At 46.1% G+C, this 17,903-nt stretch overlaps 1 protein-coding gene across 8 annotated transcripts in view; it reads right to left on the bottom strand.

The window, feature by feature from the left end:
- The window catches only part of ANKRD11 (ankyrin repeat domain containing 11), a 159,731-nt gene that overhangs the window by 94,098 nt on the left and 47,730 nt on the right, over positions 1–17,903 (bottom strand). Inside the window, exon 1 of one of the 8 annotated variants that reach the window (XM_080364848.1) lies at positions 789–4,631. The exons of the other annotated variants lie outside the window; for them this stretch is intronic. The gene's annotated coding sequence lies outside the window, so the exon portion shown is untranslated. Of the gene's footprint in view, positions 1–788; positions 4,632–17,903 lie in introns of those variants that run through there. 8 annotated transcript variants of the gene reach the window in all.

Here is a 17,903-nt window from a genome sequence, read left to right as displayed (position 1 = left end):
AACAGTGCATACTTTTTACTCCTACTTACTCCTCCTTCAGCTTGTCCACATCTCTGAAGACTCCCAAGTTACACAACCACTAGACAGTCTCATTTATCCTCTACTGAGTAAATACTTTAAACATTTTCTTAAGATAAAAATATACTGATGGCACTTGAACAAGCAGATTTCAGAAACAACAGGCTAACATTCCCGAATTAAAGCACATGAACATGTGCCCTGTGTATATATTAAAAACACAAAATTTCCAGCAAAGCAGTAATTACGTAAGGTATGCTGCTAATTGTTTTGAGTTCCCCGAAAAAGAAAACTGTACACTTCACAGCAAGTAATTTGAAAACAAAACTGTTAATAACTTGGAAATATTATTCCAGTTACTACAACAAAACTTCTTCAATTATCTTCTACATTAAACAGAAGTGAGGAAAATTCCCAGATTACAGCAGCGAGGTTTGTGCCAGGTTTCAGGGCTGCTGGTGGCCCCTCCGAAATCTTGTCCTGGTCCAAAACGCCCAGAGCTGTGCACAGGTGCCCAGCATGGTTTTGTTCCCCTCCTCCTTACACATGTGCAGACCTCCTCAGGCTTAAATTTGGAAGCAGGGTAGGTTTGTATCACCCTCTGCCTTCCAGAAACAGTTTCAATGTAAAAGCAACATCAGTTATACTGAAGTTGTAAAAACTCACACATTTACTGAACTAGTTCATCGTTTCCAAAACTAAAAATTTCATCAACTGAAACTCCACACTGTAAGAAGCAAAAGGAGCTAAGGCCATGGAATGAAGCCTACCTAAAGCACCACTGCATTGCATGGCACCGGATCAGCGGTGGGGCTGGGCCCGGCTCTCCTGCACTCCCTCAGCTGGGAGGACGGATGCTTCCAGAGGTGTGGTGCTCAGGAGGTCTGGGGATGGCATGAAGAGGAGCTTGCCTTAAGCTCACCAGATCCTGAAGCTCCATTCAAGATGTTTCTCGTGAGAAGAATCAGGAATTACAGGCTGCAAACTGAAGAAACATCTGCTAGGTAGCAGGCAGCCATCCGGGCTCACCAGTGGCACAGGAAGAGAAATCCTCTGCAGGCTTTCAATGGTGTGCAGAGCAAGCTCCCAGCAGTGATCTAGCGCTGATCGCAGACTGACATCAAAGCAGAAAACATCCACAGCATTTTTTTAATGTAAATTATTCTTCCTGGCACGTGTGAGACACTGGCTGAATCCCTGATCAGATGGCAAAGGCGGTTGGTCTGCGTTTGGGGCAGGGAGCAGTGGCAGTAGCCCTGGCTGGGAAAGGAGTTCAGTCTGCAGGGCCACCTTACACCATGAGCCTGCCTGATTCAACAGTTTTGCAATACCATTTGGGGCCCCAGTAATTTAATTTTTTAGAAAAGGATGTAAAACATTCAGTTCCACTATCAGTCATACAGGTGAGCAGATGCAAGCCCACCACTAAATTTTCAAGGCAATTTTGCAACATTGCTTCATTTTCTTTCTGCGTCTACAAAGAGAGCATTCCTGCACTTCATTAGGTATCTCCTTGTTTTCAGTAGCTTAAACGCTGAAAAAAAGCAAAACTAAAAAAAGAAATCACGACACTGGAAACGGCCATCTTTAAAAAACTGTTTTTAAACACCTACTCAAGTCAACACTTGTGCAACAAGGGAGCAAGACACAGTCTGCACGCTCATTCAGCTGTTCACCTTTTCCCTAAACAACCAAAAAGCTCTGAACGAAACCTCCAGCTGCAGGGTACGGCCTTCAGAGAGACACCTTTGGCTTAACTCATTCAAGATTATTTCCCATTTTATTAGACAGGGCTACCAAGCAGCAGCAGCAGAGATTATTTCATTAAACCGTGGTTTGCAGACAGCCACCAGCACAACGGCACTTCCTGAAGGCTGAAGCCGGCAGGGCTGTCACAGCAGGGCTGTCACGACAGTGCTGGAGGCAGGAGGGGAAGCGAACGGTGCTGCAGCCGTAATACACCATGTGTCCTCCAGCAGACCCTGTCTGGAGGGAGGACGGGTGTGCTGGAGCTGCTTGGGGAAGCCAGATGCGAGGCCTGGCACTGACGCCAGCAGCCGAGCTATTTTTACTAACCAATGGGTTGCGGTGCCGGAGCAGGAGCTGCTTCTCTCCGAGCCTGGCTCACCACACTCAGCCGGGCTAGAGGGATCCAGGCGGCTCTCGGGGCCAAGGTGGGAGCCCAGCACCCGCTGCTGTCAGACCAGGAGGGAATTTGGGCACCGTTTGCAAAGCAGAGGGCTTTTCTGCCCACATGGACAAGCACCAGCTCCAAAAATTATTTACTTTTTTTTTTTTTTTTTGGCAGGGAAGCTTCCCCATCAGAATCCACAGAAAAATCCATTAAATTGCCTAGTACAGAGAAGTCTAAATAGGTGATGATTTCTCCTAGCCACAATGGCACGGGCAAGCACCCTAAGCCCTTCCCAAGGTCAGCTCCCTCCTCCTTGGACAAGTCAAAACCACGCACCAAATCCCATTTGAAAAAAAAGTCAAGACAATAAAAGTTTAATTCAGATAAACATATTCAAACTATCAGTGCATGTCACCAGATTTTACCAGGCTTTCAAATGCTCTGCAGCTTCTTGAAACTGAATGCCAGGAATACCTGCTGAAATTATCAGAGCAATACTGGCTGCCTTAGTGCTCTCTCCATTTCCTCAGGCTTCCTTCCTGGCTTCCTTCCAGTATTGCCATCTCTTACAGAAGATCCTGTTTTCCTTCATCGTCTGAGTTGTCTCCTCCTCTTCCTTCTCATTGCCACCCACTCATTTTTTCATCTTTCCCAATATTGTATTTGCTACATCTTCCTCTCTCGCTGCAGCGTTCTCCCCCTGTGCCACCCGGCAGACCGGCTGACCCTGTGCTCAGCCCCGCACCGCTTGCTTCAGAGTAGTAGCTCGCACACGCTACTACTGTCCAGGATAACACCCGGGTCAGAAGCTTTTTCCTAGCCCACATCCCGCCTGTCGCTGATCGCAAGGACATGTGGCTTCTCCCTCGAGCAATTTAATGTTTGAGAAGCTCCCTGAGATACGGTCTCAGCAGCTGGCCCCTAGAGACCCACCCCGGGCCAGATACCCAGGACATGAAGCTCGCTGAGAAGAGCAAAACAAGCAGCAAGCTGAGCCTTTTCTCTTTCCTCCTTCCCTTCCTCCGGCCTGGATCAAGAAAGCCACATACAAGCGAGAGCTCCTGCCAGCCTCCTCCACACCAGCCCTGCTGCACAGCAGAGCCACATCCCCCCCAGCCTGACACTATCTTCTCTAAACACATACATGCCTTTTCGTGCCAGGCACTGCATTAAGCACAATAATCCCAATTCTAAAGAGTACCAAATACATTACTAATAAAATAGTGATGTAGTCAGCCTGAAACCCCCTTTGACTAGAACAGGCCACCCGCCTTCCACGGCAGGAGTGAAAAAGCTGCAGTTTCTGTGGCCCAGCGAGTTCCTGGCTACAGCCCCATGCTAGAAGCAGCAGGTCCCTTGAAGCTCAGCTCTGCAGAAGCCTGAGCACAGGGCAGGTTTGGGGTTTTTTTTAATCACCAGACTATGCAGGCAGTCCCTGGACAAAACACATTAGACTTAAGCCACCACAGTCACCACCGCACCCTCCATTGTTCCCCTGCAACAAACTGAGCCAAAACTTAACAGCTATAAACAACCATTCTCACCTCTTTCGCTGAAGAAGGCGAGTTTTCTCTTTTTTTTGGCATTCAAACTATGACACAAAACTGAGCTTGGCCTATCCTGCAGCCTCTGTTAGTGCTACTGCACACTCAGACAAGCCGAAGAGCTATTTTTACCGTACACAGAGAGATGATGCCCAAGACGCTGGACATCAGTGCGCTGGAACCAGCGCAGTGCCACCTCGTCACCACCCCACCCGGTCCCCGTGTTCACTCAATACCATAAAGGCTGAAGAGTCTCGTCAGTATCACAGCATCTACCAGCCCTTCAGAGGCGCGCCAAGCATTTGACAAGTGATTGGGTTGTTTTCCACACACCCATGTCCTTGTAACATCACTCACCACAGTGTTCCAGCACTCACTCCTTGGCTTTGAGTGGGGGCCACTGCTCCCCTCAGTACGGCTGCGGGCACAGCCACACAACTGCCACCAAAGCTTTGTTCACAAGTTAACAACACTTGTCTAGAGGAGATCCCAAAGCAACCTGAGCAATGTCTGTATTTTCAGCTGTCCTACAAACGTCAGCCGCCTGCTGACCTGGCAGTCAGCCCTGCACAAAATTTCACCTGGGTACAAGTGAAAAGCAGTGCCTCACCCAGGTGTTCCCATACACCACCTACACCCACTTTCCTTCACCCAAGATGTGCAAAGACTTGATTCATCTTAGTACTTGGGTGGAATCCACTGACCGATGCCTTGATGAAAGCCTCAAGCACACGCTAAAGACAGGCAAGCAGATACCTAGGCAGGAAAGCTGCACTGAGGCTGTAAAACTTTGGTAGAAGTACTAAAGTCAAGAAGTGCCTGGGCAGTCTGGGCAGCAGGCATGGGATGAAGATGAGGACAGAAGCACGAGCAAGACACAGGAAGAAGGCAATGTACAACGGGAAGGTGCCCGGAGGCAGCAGGGCGGGAAGGGGCCATGCACACACCCAGCTCGAGCCGATGGAAAGCGCAAGCTTACAAAGCCAGAAAGAAAGAAAAGGCAGCGCCTATCCAAACGAATGGGGAGGGGGGAGAGCAGAGTGTGCTGTGCAGGGCTGGAAAGGGCTCCGAGAAGACCCTGCACTCCCGCACTTGTACAGGCCTATGTGAGCTCACAGCGCTGGTGATTACAGATCCTTCCTCAGGTCAACACCTTGCTTAATACTGATTCCACTTAGAGAGAATGGTCTGATTCAAAGAGACACCCAAAACCAGCGTGAAGGTTTGACATGGCACCATATGTGGATTGTGAGCTGCTAGAATGAACTTCTATATACTGAAAAAAAATAATAAAGCTTTGCATTTTAAGATTTTAAGACCATTTACCTTTCTTCTAATAAACTAGACAGAGCTGAGGAGAATCAGAGGTTTCCTTAAAAATCCTGTAAGCTGAGGCCATCTCTGACCTCCCTTGGTACAGCTTTTGGTGCTCAACCCAAAGCTTATGGCACCTTACGCCGAGCTTCTTGCTTCACAGATCCCACCTTTCAGCATTTTCAGTGTGTGTGGTCCTGCTATTTGTTGCCAGGGTTTGTCATTTACAAGACATGAGCAAAGCACTCCATCATCCAGCACAGGGCATCTGACACCCACCCTTCGTGTGAGCCCCAAAGCCTTCACAGAGCTGGAGCTGCACAGATAGCGGTGCTCCAGCTGCCAGCCTTGGTAAGAGCACCTCCAGACCAAATGGTGGTTGCCCGCATGGTCACTTAAGCTAGGTGCTTTTTGCATGCTGCCCGCACACACTTTGGGTTTGTTAACCGTGCTGGCAATGGCTTGGGTATGGGCAAGTTTTCTACAGCTTTCAAGAAAGTCACAGTCTGAGTCAGGAGCCATCACTCCATGGCACATGGGCAGACGTGAAAGAGCACAAGCAGGACCAGGGCAGATGTTCCCTGAAAGGCAGCATCTCCCAACTCCCACCAGCTGAACACAACAGGAGCCCCTGCCTGGCCCAGAAGATACCACTGATGAGCTACCGCCAAGCATCACATTTCCTCTTCAAAAGGCACTGCCCAATGATGCATGTTAGCATCTACCATTTTGAAAAAAACACCAAGCCTGCACTCACAGTGGTGACAGAATCTGCATGACCTCAACATCATGACCTTTCAGAGGGGACCACTACTCAAGGCTTTTGCTCAACTCTCTTCACTGGAGGAATATACCTGTAGAGGAATGAAGACGGGATGAGGAGATGAGACGAGGAGAAGGCAGCAGAGGGACTGGCACAAAGGGTACGTTGGTATGAGATGGTAAAAGACCTTGTTGCAGCTGGCTGGTCTGGAGAGTGCTGTGACACACCAGCCAATGAAAACCCAACTGAACATTCTACACATCTGCCCTGGCAAGAGGACTACGACTCCTCTGTCACCCACACTGCCTCTCCCCATGTACCACAGCTGTTAGTTCAGCAGAGCAATTAATTTAATAGGTAATGTTGGGTTTTAACCAAACAGTCTGGAACTGCACCACAGCCAACACTGTCAGAGGAGCAGAGACGGCGAGAAGGAGGTGGTGCTACGGGAAACGGGCTTCCCCAGCCCTCACACAATCATATCTGAAACGAAGGTTGTCATTTCTCTCTACTATTTAAACCTGCAAACGAGGGTTCATTCAACTTGGTGCAAGCTGCGATATTTCGATTCAATAACAGTTTTCTCATAACACAGGGGACATGCAGGCAACAGATGAAGGCAAAAGAGAGACTAAGCAATTAGGCTGCATTATCTTTATCAGGTGCTTTTGGAGAGCCAGGCCCAGTGAATGCGGCAGCGGGGAGGCTCACAGCACGGAGCACAATGGCCCTCTGTGCCAAGCAGCCACTGCACCCGAAGCAGGAGATTTTCACCTGAGGCCTCCTGTGAAGCAGCACAGAGCCACTGGAACTACCACACACCCCCTTGCCAGGCCACCCTGTCCAAAGCAGGACTCTGCTGGGTGTTTGGTTTTCAGTTGCTGGCTGGCAGCTCAGAGCACAGTGCCAGCAGCAGGTCAGTAGCTGTAGATCCCTGTTCTCAGGAACAACCTACGAAAGGGACTTTACGGCATAGCTACTGTCACAGAGGCCTTGCTGGAAACCCTCATCGCTCTGCTTCCCTGTCTAACAGTGGCAATGCTGTTTCAGACACATCACTCTCCAACTCAATTTCAGAAGCCCAACCCTGAGGCTCAAGCAGAAAGCCGACCGTGATCAACAGCTGATGAAAACACCAACTCATCTCTGCAGGAACCAGGCAGAGGACTCTACTCTCACCCATTTTAATACAAGAACTCTTAAGCAAATATAACGAGAAAGTAACACTCTGCTAACTACATTACCCTCACTGGTCTGGGCTTCCAATGTCCTCCAGCACACTGAGTGACGCTGACAACGGCAGCGTTGGCTCACCATTTGGAGATTTGCTGCAGAAGCTCCTTCCTTACAACCTTGCAACTCACTCCTCTCCACCCCCTGGAATTTCTCCCTTTGCCACCCATCCTTTGCTCCACAAGCAACTCCACCTCTGCTTTTCCTGAGCACAGTGTCCTCACAGGAGGCTTGTGTCCCCTCACTCACCTCCTGCCCCCACCCAAGCAGGGACATGGGACATGAATGGAGTCCCAGCACACTGCTCCTGTGCTGTGCTTCTAGGGTTTGCCGGCAATAAATGTGATCATCTGCTGTGCTGATACTGCAGTTGCCACTAATGAAATATTATAATGTAGCCCTTAAAGTGACACCGTGTTGAGCATGCCATAAGGCTGGGAATTAATTCACAAAGCACACCAAGAAAATGGAAATACTTCTCTTTTGCTTCTTTCCTCATGGGGCAGCCAACTCAATTCTGTTTCTTCCTTTACCTAGAAGGAGTTAGAAATAGCAAGATCTCCCAACTCACGAAAAGTTTTAAAATTTTACTGAAATTTTAACTACTGGGTCTGCAATATTTGCAAACACAGGCAACAAGAACTGCAGATCAGTTCTCTCTCACTGAGCATAACCGAGTGAGAACAAACATCAAGCTCCACAAACCACTTGGATATAGTAGCAATATCACAATTTTCCCAAATGAAACACTCTTCATCGTAACTATCCAAAACTCACAAGTTTGTGCTACGTAACAGTAAGATTTTTTTCTGTTATGAGCTTTGGAACAGGTTATGAGACTATCTGTGCTTTACAAAGGTACAGACAGTTCAGGTGAGTCTGTACTTTACCTTTTGTATTACCTCCACTGAACTTTAATTCTCATGTTTATTTACAATCCTGAACTCTCATTTCTATTTAATTATCAGAAGAAGAAAGCTATTGTCACATTGCTGCATCTTCTTTAACATATACCTACCCAACATGGAAAAAATACTGGATTCTCCTACAGTGAAAACATCTTCCAGGCACCCACATAACACAAAGCTATTCTTAAAAAAAACATCATATGCAAGGTTTCATGGTATTTACAGGCATAAGAGGTCCTTGTGAGAAGGACACTACGCAGAAAGTTTCACCAGAAAAGAGACCTTGAACAAAACCCAAGGTATTTCTGCAAATGTGACCAGAAAGTTCCTCGGCAGTAGCAGTGATCTTTATGCATCCTCTGCACTGGATCTGCTCAAGGCCAGTGTTTAAAGTACCATCAGCCCATCTCCAGAAAGAAGGCAGCATACCAGCCGAGCCTCAGGAGTTCTCAAAAAGCTCTTTCCCTTACTCATGTTTTCTTCACCCACACTTACACCCTTTTATATTTAACCTAGCTAAGGAAAACGTGAACCAGGCCGCTAACACAGCTCGAGCAGGATCGCTGCTCCTGTGTGAAACGTTGGTCTGGAAGCAATTTGTTTTCCCATCTCATTTCACATGGGAAGCCCATCCGCCAGCGGGGCCGTGCCCCGGCCACAGCCGCCCATCCCCTCCCTGCTGGGAGCCCAGCACACAAGAGAACATTGTCCCCCCTGAATGACAAACAGTTTTGTGATGCTGAGGCTGTAAAGTGCATCAGACAGGTGCAAGGAAGCTTACCAAATTGGTGCGTACATGTCTCTGTGATTTGGGGACAAGTTAATTCCCAGGAAGAATATACATGGAATGCCGACTATTGTCTGAGAGGAAGCAAGTGGGCTGGGGGAGGCAGGGGCTGCTCCATGCTCGGCCCCCTTCACCCACAGCTCCTCTTCCCTGGCCCTCCCACCACACATGCACGGGCTCCATCTCCATCGGGACAGATCGCTTCTACCAACAAAGCTGGGTTTCCTGAGCTGCAGCACTACCACGGCTTGTCTGAGGAACAGTAAAACATGGACATGCCCTGAAAACTCCTCTCAAGAAAGAAACCCCATTGCCCAAACAGGATCACAGAATTTGAAAAGTATTTGTAGGGAGCGGAGGGGTAAAAAAAGCCTTTAAACTGAAAGCAGGGATGCCTCGCGCTTGCCAGCAAGTTCACAACAAAAACGTTTGCTATTTCTGTCACTGCATCTCCAGAAGCTCAGAGTCAATTTGATTCGTTTTCCCTATAAGGTATTTTTAAGTATAGAAAAAAAAAAAGCCCAACTAATTGCCAGAACGTGTCCCTGCAGATTGTACGGCAGCAGCCATGCATGCATAAACCATTACACAGCTGGCAAGCAGACAGGCACATCAGCCAGCCAAGGGAGCAAGTTTCAGACAGGTTACCCCACCAGAAGCACGATGAAAACCAGGACAACCAGGTGATCTCCAGTGCCTTCACACACACCAATTTAAGTATCTTAAGGTTTTTAGCTTTGTTTTTAAATATGCATTAAGTGGATCATTCAACAGAAAGCACACAGACAAGATCTTGGCAAGCCACATGGCATTTAATAACTGCACCATCTTTGAAGACCCCTTTTCATGAGCTTTGAACTCGTCATCACACGGGGTTTGGTGTGCCCTAGCACACCCAAGGCGTTGCTCAAAAGCACCATCATGTCAAATTAACCCACCCTCCTTGTCAATCCACCGTGCCTGCAATTCAGATCCAGGAACCCACTCAGCTGGAAACACACACAGCCAGACAAAAAAAACCTCTTTTTTAATAAATAAATAAATAAATAAAAATTTCTATCTCTAATCCAATTCCAACAAGCCCAGAAACGGCTGCGCTGGCACAACTGATGAGTAGTTACGCCTGCACTGTAGCAGAAAAAGCCCACATGGAATATAAATTTTAATAGGTTTAGAGAAAACTAAGACTAGTAACAGACATTCCAATATGCAGAAAAGGTCTTCATTTCCTCCACCCCAATAGAGATACTTCTATATTCAACATTCAAGCAGGAGCCAGATCAAAAACCTGCTTAAAACAGGGCATTTTTCATGAAAGCTGTAAGGCAACAGCACTGTACAATCACTGCTGCAACCCCAGAGAAAAGCACCGGACTCTGCTGCTGCCCAGGACCAGAAACTTGTTGAAACAGATGAAATGACTCACGAAGCAGAGACATGCATAGCTACAGCTGCGCTGCCAAGAGGAGGGGAAAGCCACCCCGACTGCCGCGTGTTTAGGGAAGGATTGAGATCCACCCAGCACTCTTAGTCAGGCCCTCAGCCCATCACGCAATGCTATGGTAGGTAGAACTGAGTCGGCTCCTCTCGAATTAACATCACTGAAAAGCTGTTCTGCCTTTAAAAGAAAATAAAATGCATTGCTACTGCCAGATGTGAAAAATTCCTCCAGTCTGGTTTCCTGGAGGGAGCACGAAGGGGGGCTGCGACCACCTCGCCCCATGCATGCCTGGGTCGGTCCTGCTCCACGCAAGGAGGCGAGACAGGCTTCAGCTCAAACATTAACTCTCCCCAGGAAACACACACCTCGCCTGGCTCTCCCGCAGCCTGGCTGGGACAGCTGGGGCGCACCAAAACCGTGAAGCTGAATGGCATTGCACCCGCATTAAGACCCAAGCTCCCCTGCACCCCGAGAAGAGGGGAGCGGTCCTTGCCATGCCCGGCTCAGCCGACGTCCTCCAGCGCAGAGCAGAGGCGCGAGCTGGCAGGCTGCCCCGCTCATGTGCCTTTCTTGGAGCCTCTTCGAGCTCCTCCTCAAGGGAGCCTGCCGGGACCGTGCCTTCCAGCGAGGAAAGGCCGCCGAGCAGCCCTGCTTAGAGCCGAGCCCAGTCTGGGGGTTTACGCAGTACGTGCCTCCCCATCGCTAGAGAGCAGCTGCGCGAGAGAGGTGCTTCGAGGCAGGACCACATGTCCCAGCTCACATGGAACTGAAAACTTGACTCAAATCACATCCACATTAAGTTGTGCAGAGGGTCACACACCGTGCAGAAACCAAACCTCTCCACTGTGTTTTGGCACTCTAAAGCTGTAGATACACTACTATGCTCCCTAAGTAATTTTTCTACAATACACTACTATATTCCCCAAACACTTCTTCTAAAATCCATAGCTGTATTCCCCAAGCAGTTCTTCTGAAATCCCTAACTGTATTCCCCAAGCAGTGTTTTCTACAATACCTCTACAATGTCTGGTGACCATTTGGATTTCTACCAATTTTCACAACTGTAACGATCCAACATTTACAGACAACTCTTTAGAAAGTCCTCTTTAAAAGTTGTTTCCTTTTGACCCGTTAGTACCTTGCCCCTCCAGCAGTCACATACTTTCAGTGCAGTCTGAGAAACCGAGTGGTTTGTGGAAGTTTCTTTAATAGCTCATAAGTTTGCACCCAGCTACTGAAAGCTAAGGCAATAGAGCCACAGCAGAGCAAACACGATGCTCACCAAGTACAGCTTCTGTAAACAAGTGAACAGCATTTGGTGTTTGATGATGTGCCACATGAAGGCTAGAAAACAGCACAGTTTTTAAAAATAAAGAGAAGCAAATGCCATACATTAATTTAGTGCCTTTTCAACTGCAACTCTGAAACTAAGCTTTATATGAAGGGTTTGGTTTTTTTAACAAAATTTGTTCCTGCAAACGGAGCGGAGGGTGGGAGCACACTAGTTTTGATTTGCATGGGTCCAAGACAGAGCCCCACTCTCTACCCCCATGTAGCCAGGATCCAGCTGCTGCTTCCCAGGTCTGCCTGGACCGAAGTGTTAGGTTATGCAGAGCCCTTCAGCCAACACAGACACGACTCCTCACGCTCAAATCCATAACCCTTCAGTCACTCCTGGGATTAACATGCTTTGGAAACAAACAGAAGGGTCTTCAATGAAGACAGGTTTTATAGCTCAAATGCAGAAAACCAAGTCTGACCAGACACTGCCTGTTTTCCCAAATTTTTCCCTATTACTCCTCAGCAGCCTTAATTCATCACCCACAACTACCTGTAGACAACGTAAAGTGGACAGTCCTGGAATCCACCACCCTGCTTTTAGGTTTTAAACTCCTTCAACTCTCCCCTTCAAGACAGAGAAGCTGCCTCTCAGAATGAAACCACTTGCTATTAAACTGCAAGCAACACTCCTCATCCATAAGAAAATGTACGGTGCTCTTTTTTTCCCTAGCATTACGCCCAATGAACGGACAGTTCAGAAACAAGCCATCAGAAAAATTAACTTTCTCAAATAAATAGCTGGTTTGTGAACAATTCTCTAGACAGTTTTGAAGTTGCCCTCCTTACTAGGTGAGTATCTTTTGGCTAAAAAGCAAGCTTTCATGTGTAAAAGGTTGACCACATTTACACCTTAAACACCACACTTAAAAGCATCTAGACCAACAAGCTCCTTAGCAATTCCTTCCAGGGAGGTGGGACAACTGAACTGGTTGGTCTGGTTACTATATAAAGTCTGAAGTATGCTGTTTTCTACATTTTCATTAAAGGTTAAGTCAGCTAAGTTCTGCTGAGGCTTAGGAAAAATACTGAAAGTCACCAGCCCTAATGATTACTCAGGCTAACAGTAGGAACTGAGTACTTTTTCTCGTATAGGACTAATATGCACAGATACTAGACAGACACTGGCGAACACCATGCCAGCACAGGTTTGGAGAGAGCAGAGTGGGGAAAGACTAGACTTACAGGTTTTAGACCAAGGCTCAAAGCATGCTGGCCTTGCTGGTAGCACCAGACACCTTAATGCAGTGGTAGTATCCGTTGCACCAGGTGACAGGAATGATTTCTGGGTTTTTCTTAGAAATAGTATTTAAAAAAAAAAAGCTGAACTTCTGAAAAATTTTCTGTGCCCATCATGTTATGACCCCTTGTAACACCGGCTGGCCTTACTGCAAAGACACACAGCGTTGAAGCAGTCAACAAATAATCCTCTTAATTGCAAGACATTTATTACAATGTGTAGAAGAAAACTTTTTAAAAACCAAAGGACATAACTTCGGTGATTCTTTAGCAGCTGGGAACTGGAAATAAGGAGAGGAGACAGCAGGGAGTAGAGCCTCCCAAACAGCATCAGAATCGGGATTTCTCTGCTGCAAAGGTGCTGAGATGAGACCATACCTGCTGTGCAGGCAGGCCCAGTTACACGCACAGGCTACACAGCACTTTCATTCTTCCATTATTTCTGGGGCATTTTTGAAGTCTCACTTGCAAAACGCCAGTATTTCCACAGAGGCTTTGAAGTTGTTGCTGGCGATAAACAGAAGCAGCACCACATGCTTCCATGGCTATGGACACATTCAGACCAATAAATCCTAGCCTTACCCTCTTCAAATACTTGAGCCATTCTTTTGTTAGTTTTTGAAGTCCAACACACCAACTATGTGTCTGCTCAATAAAGCTTCGGAGAGAAAAATTGTCAGGTTTGCAGCTAGAGCTACAAAACAAATTAAATTAGTATTCTACTCTCTCCCTACCACAAGGCCCACGGAACAGCTTAGACCAGTGTTCATCTTCAAACAAGAGTGGCCTCTTCTTCAGAGAAACTTGATGATGACAGCAAAAATATTTTAAATTTGCCTGCTGAATCAACTGAACATTACATTTCTTTCCCATAAGAACATTTATTGCACCAACCAACAATGAAACTGGCACATATTGACAACACTACTGATTTAGCACTGAATCTGACCCGTTTTGAGAAGAGGGATACATGACATCTGCATTTCAATACTGACACAGCTTGCTGCTTATTCGGACCACACCACGCATTAGAAAGCTGGGGGGGGGGGAGCATTTAAAAGAGTACTTGCTCCTCATTTTCAGATAGAAACTGGACCTCGTTGAAAATGTTAAGTTAATGCTTTAATAAACCATCCTGAATTTTAAGTATTAAACACCATGCCATGATGGATCACTGCAACTGCTCGGCAATGCCTGCTGCCCACCAACATGCTGGGGTCTGACCGGTGCCTCCCATGGGTCCTGCGCTCCCTTTGCTCAACACCTCTGCACAGACACGTCTTGCACACATCTGCCTTTAAGAGCTCGTTTTCACAACCCTTGACTATGTCCTCTTCTTTATGACTTTGTTCTGAGATGGGCAGAAGGGAAAACTTTCTTGCTTTTCAACTCCCACAAGGTTTTCTGATTTTCAACGAACAGGTGTAAAAAGCGGAAGAGTTTTATGCACGTACTGCCTAGGCTGAAACTAAGGGTGCTTAAGGCAAGATTATTTTGTGCAGAAACAGTTGACATTTGGAAAAGTTTAAATATCAAAATTTACTCCTCTGTAAAAACTGAAAATAATACATACTTAACACATGACATATCACTGGCATTTATACAGCTTGAATTAGTCTCCAGTCAGGAGGCACCCTTTTGAAAACCCTCTAATTTAAAAAGATGTATCTAGACTCAAAAAATTTGAGAACTTCCCATTGCTTCAACATTTGAGTTGTATTAACAAATCTGTGCTGAGATCCAAAGTCTATCCTCCTCTTCAAACAATGCTAAGCTTATGTAAGTCTTTAAAATATTTTAAATTAAAATATATTAAGTATACCATTTACACTTACCAGTAATGCCAGTTTTACTTCCTGTACAAAAACCCCATAGTACTTAATTCATAAACTAATTTCAGCATCAAGTATTAAGGTTCTCTGATGAGACTGGGAGTTAAAGACACTAGAACAACATAGCCTATAAGTTGCCCAGTTTTTCACAGATTTTGAATCTCACAATCATCTATTTTTCTAACTCTGGTTTAGGATATATACCATAGTAAACATTAAAGAAAAAACCACACCACAGGAGTTACTTATGCCAGTAAAGTCAAACATTTGCTTTTGAAAGGAACATCCTTAAGTACAATCACTGTTTTATACAGTTAGAATTTTATTTTACCATGCTGCCGTATAGCTTTCTTAAGATTCATCTGCTAAGGAAGAAACATTCTGTTTCTAATTACCAAAGTCTTTTCAGAAAAAAAAGATTATTTTTTCAAGTTAAATATTTAATTTATTTAAAAAGAAATATTTCTAGAGGTGCCTCAAGTAAAAAATTGTTTAACATGTGTTTTACAGCCCTTCCAAACTCTTTTTATGGTCCTGGAGTCTGTCCACATTTGTGGAAAAAATGTAATGTTTCAGCTTCAATTTGTCTATTACTTCAGTGTGATGTTTTAAAGCTCTTTAGGAGAACACATCCATATTTCAAGTGATTTTTTTCAATTAATATTTGAAAGAAATCAATCATTTTTTTAAAATGGGAACTTTAATAGCCACGGAAGTCAACTTTCTTCATGCAAATCTCTTGACTGAGATCAGTTTCCACCGAAGCATTTCTTTTTGCACTTTTATGTGATCCCAGTTTGGGAATCCCATGAAGTGCTCCCATGCAAACCCATGGGATAGGAGCACTTCTTCCCCCAGCAGCATTGCTCTGAAGAGATAAAGGTTAAGGGCTGGGATCAGCAGACGATGATACCCAAAGGTTGTGCCCCTATTTAAGACCCCTACTTCTTTCTCTGAATACAACCACTTCAGATCTTCCTTAAAAAAAAAAAATATATATATATATATATATATACACACACACACATATATATATATCTACACACACACACCCCTAAAGACCTAGACTCCTTCCCTGGTCAGGTTATGCTAAGCAACTGGAAGAGACAAAATACTCGCATAAAAATCTTGCCAGACAGGCTACTGTTTCTCCCCACGTGAAGGGCCTCTGGAATCCCACCCATGGGTGGCTGCTGCAGAGCAATCACGAAGCTTCTGCCCAGCGCAGTGACACCATGGCAGCATGCCAGGAACCCAAGGGCTATACAGCCTGATTCTAATAAAAATGGACTATTTTAAGAATTTAAGTGCATGTAAATGTGATTGCCAGACACTAGACAGACATGAAATCCTTTATTTCGTTCTGAGCATCTGCCAGCACCAGAGAAGAGCACCCGGCACGAGGAACAGGAGATGCTGCTGCAAAGCTGCCCCCCATCCTCCTCCTCCTGTCATTCACCTCCATGAGTGGAGCAGGGCTGGACCTCCTCAAGTTACCAAATCCCTACAGAAGTGAAATGCTCGAAGTGCAAGTAGTAACATACTTAACACCCATGTGCAGCTTTGTTTCTACAAAATGGGCAGGTGAACAGTAAGCACTGTACCCACACATGCAGGCGAAGTGTGGCAGAACCCAACTGCGTCCCAGCCTTCCACAGCCACAAGTCATTTTCTATCCATGACACTCCAATCAAAGAATATTCCACCACTAGCAAGCCATGAGAAAAGGTGAACCACTTTCATTAAAAGGTAAGCTCTTAATGGCCTCTACTGTCCACTCTTCCAACTCCAACTGCAGCTTTATTTTCTCCATAGATTGATGAATCTCCTGTCGATTTGAATGTTCTCCTGTCACCAAAAAGGAAACTAAAACTTGGAGTAAGGATTTGGAAGGGGGGCTTGTTTTTAAGAGACAGAGTTGTAAATGGTATATGTATGGTGAAAGGAAAATAGAGAATGAGAAACAGCCAGCGAGTGCCTCCATCTAACACAAGCCTTCAACGATGTACGTAACTCAGGGACAAGCTGAACAGACGCTGTTTAGGACCGACGATGTGCAACATTTCCCATAGCATTTCTTCTGTATTTTTAGCCTGGTTTCCTGAGGAAATGAGGCCCACAGCTGCAGCATGCCCACCTCTCCCTAGCACGCAGCCCAGCCTGAAGGAAGAGAAGGGCTCAGGCAGCCAAGCAGGAGATGCTCACCCCTGCAGGAAGGTAAGGGCCCAGCCACTACCTGTTCTTCCCAGCTGGCCACCAGTGCACTGCACACTCCTCACCAGCCACCCCAGGCACTGCGTTGTGTCCTGCCAGATGCGGGAGGCTTTTGGGAAGGGCAAAGGAGAAGTACTGCAAAGGGGACTCAATTTTATAAAGCAAGGATTGCGTTTGCTCTGAAACCAAGCTACCCAAATCACTGTGCGCTAAAGTGCCAGTAGTGCTTGACTAGATACATACTCCCCATGGTGAGACCATTTCTCCAGCTTCTGGCTCTCCCTCATCCAGAAGCCTCTGTGTACTCACAGCCCACAGATATCTGTACACATTCAGGATGATAAGACACCTGCCCTGAGACCACATTTACTCAAGCATGGTGTTACCAAGATCTGTAGAAGTGGGTGGCTGTGGGCAGCCAACTGTGAGCATCCGGGGCCAGGGCTTACCAGGCTCTTCTGCATAACTCCCATCAACTGCCCTGTGACCATCCTACCCTGGGACACGGCAGCTGGAGACTGTAACAAGTAATTTACTGTCACTTTAAAGCCTACTGCAATCACAAGCCAGTAGGCCAGGTCTAAAATGCGGTAAGTCAATGTTTTCCTTTTAATAACGGCACATCACTTCCTTGGGGAACTGTAAAAACTGAAGTGCTCTCTACATGAAACCGTAAAAGCAAGAAATTGCAACAGCAAGATCTCAAATAACTTGTCACTCCCTGCCCTGTGAAAGAGTAAACGGGAGAAAGTCAGAAAAATCCAAGAAACAAAAATGGCCAAAGAAATGGATCAGGAGAGTCCCTGAGCCAGAAACCTTGCTGCTGCATGCACAAAAAGCATTACCTTCACAGAAGCTCAGACATATTATTTGAGATAAAGAGCATTTTATATTGTGGTTATACTCAAAAGCAATGAAACACTATTTAAAAACAATAAAGCATGGACTAGGAAGAAAATTTAAGCCAAGACTGGAGGCTGCTTTTGGAAAGGCAGCAGGTTCTCCTGCCGTCCCTGGCAAGCTCCTCCTCCACCCATTGCTCAGTTATAATTAGCTGAAGAAAACAGTAATAAAAATTCCTCTGCCATACCTGAAAATGTAAGTCCTTCTGAAAAGATTTTCTTGCCTCTAGATTCAA

This window comes from Falco punctatus, assembly GCF_963210335.1.
Source record: "Falco punctatus genome assembly, chromosome: 14".
In the NCBI taxonomy this organism is placed as follows: Eukaryota; Metazoa; Chordata; class Aves; order Falconiformes; family Falconidae; genus Falco; species Falco punctatus.
The sequence above is the reverse complement of the archived record's forward strand: the minus strand, read 5'-3'. Positions and strand labels throughout refer to the sequence as shown.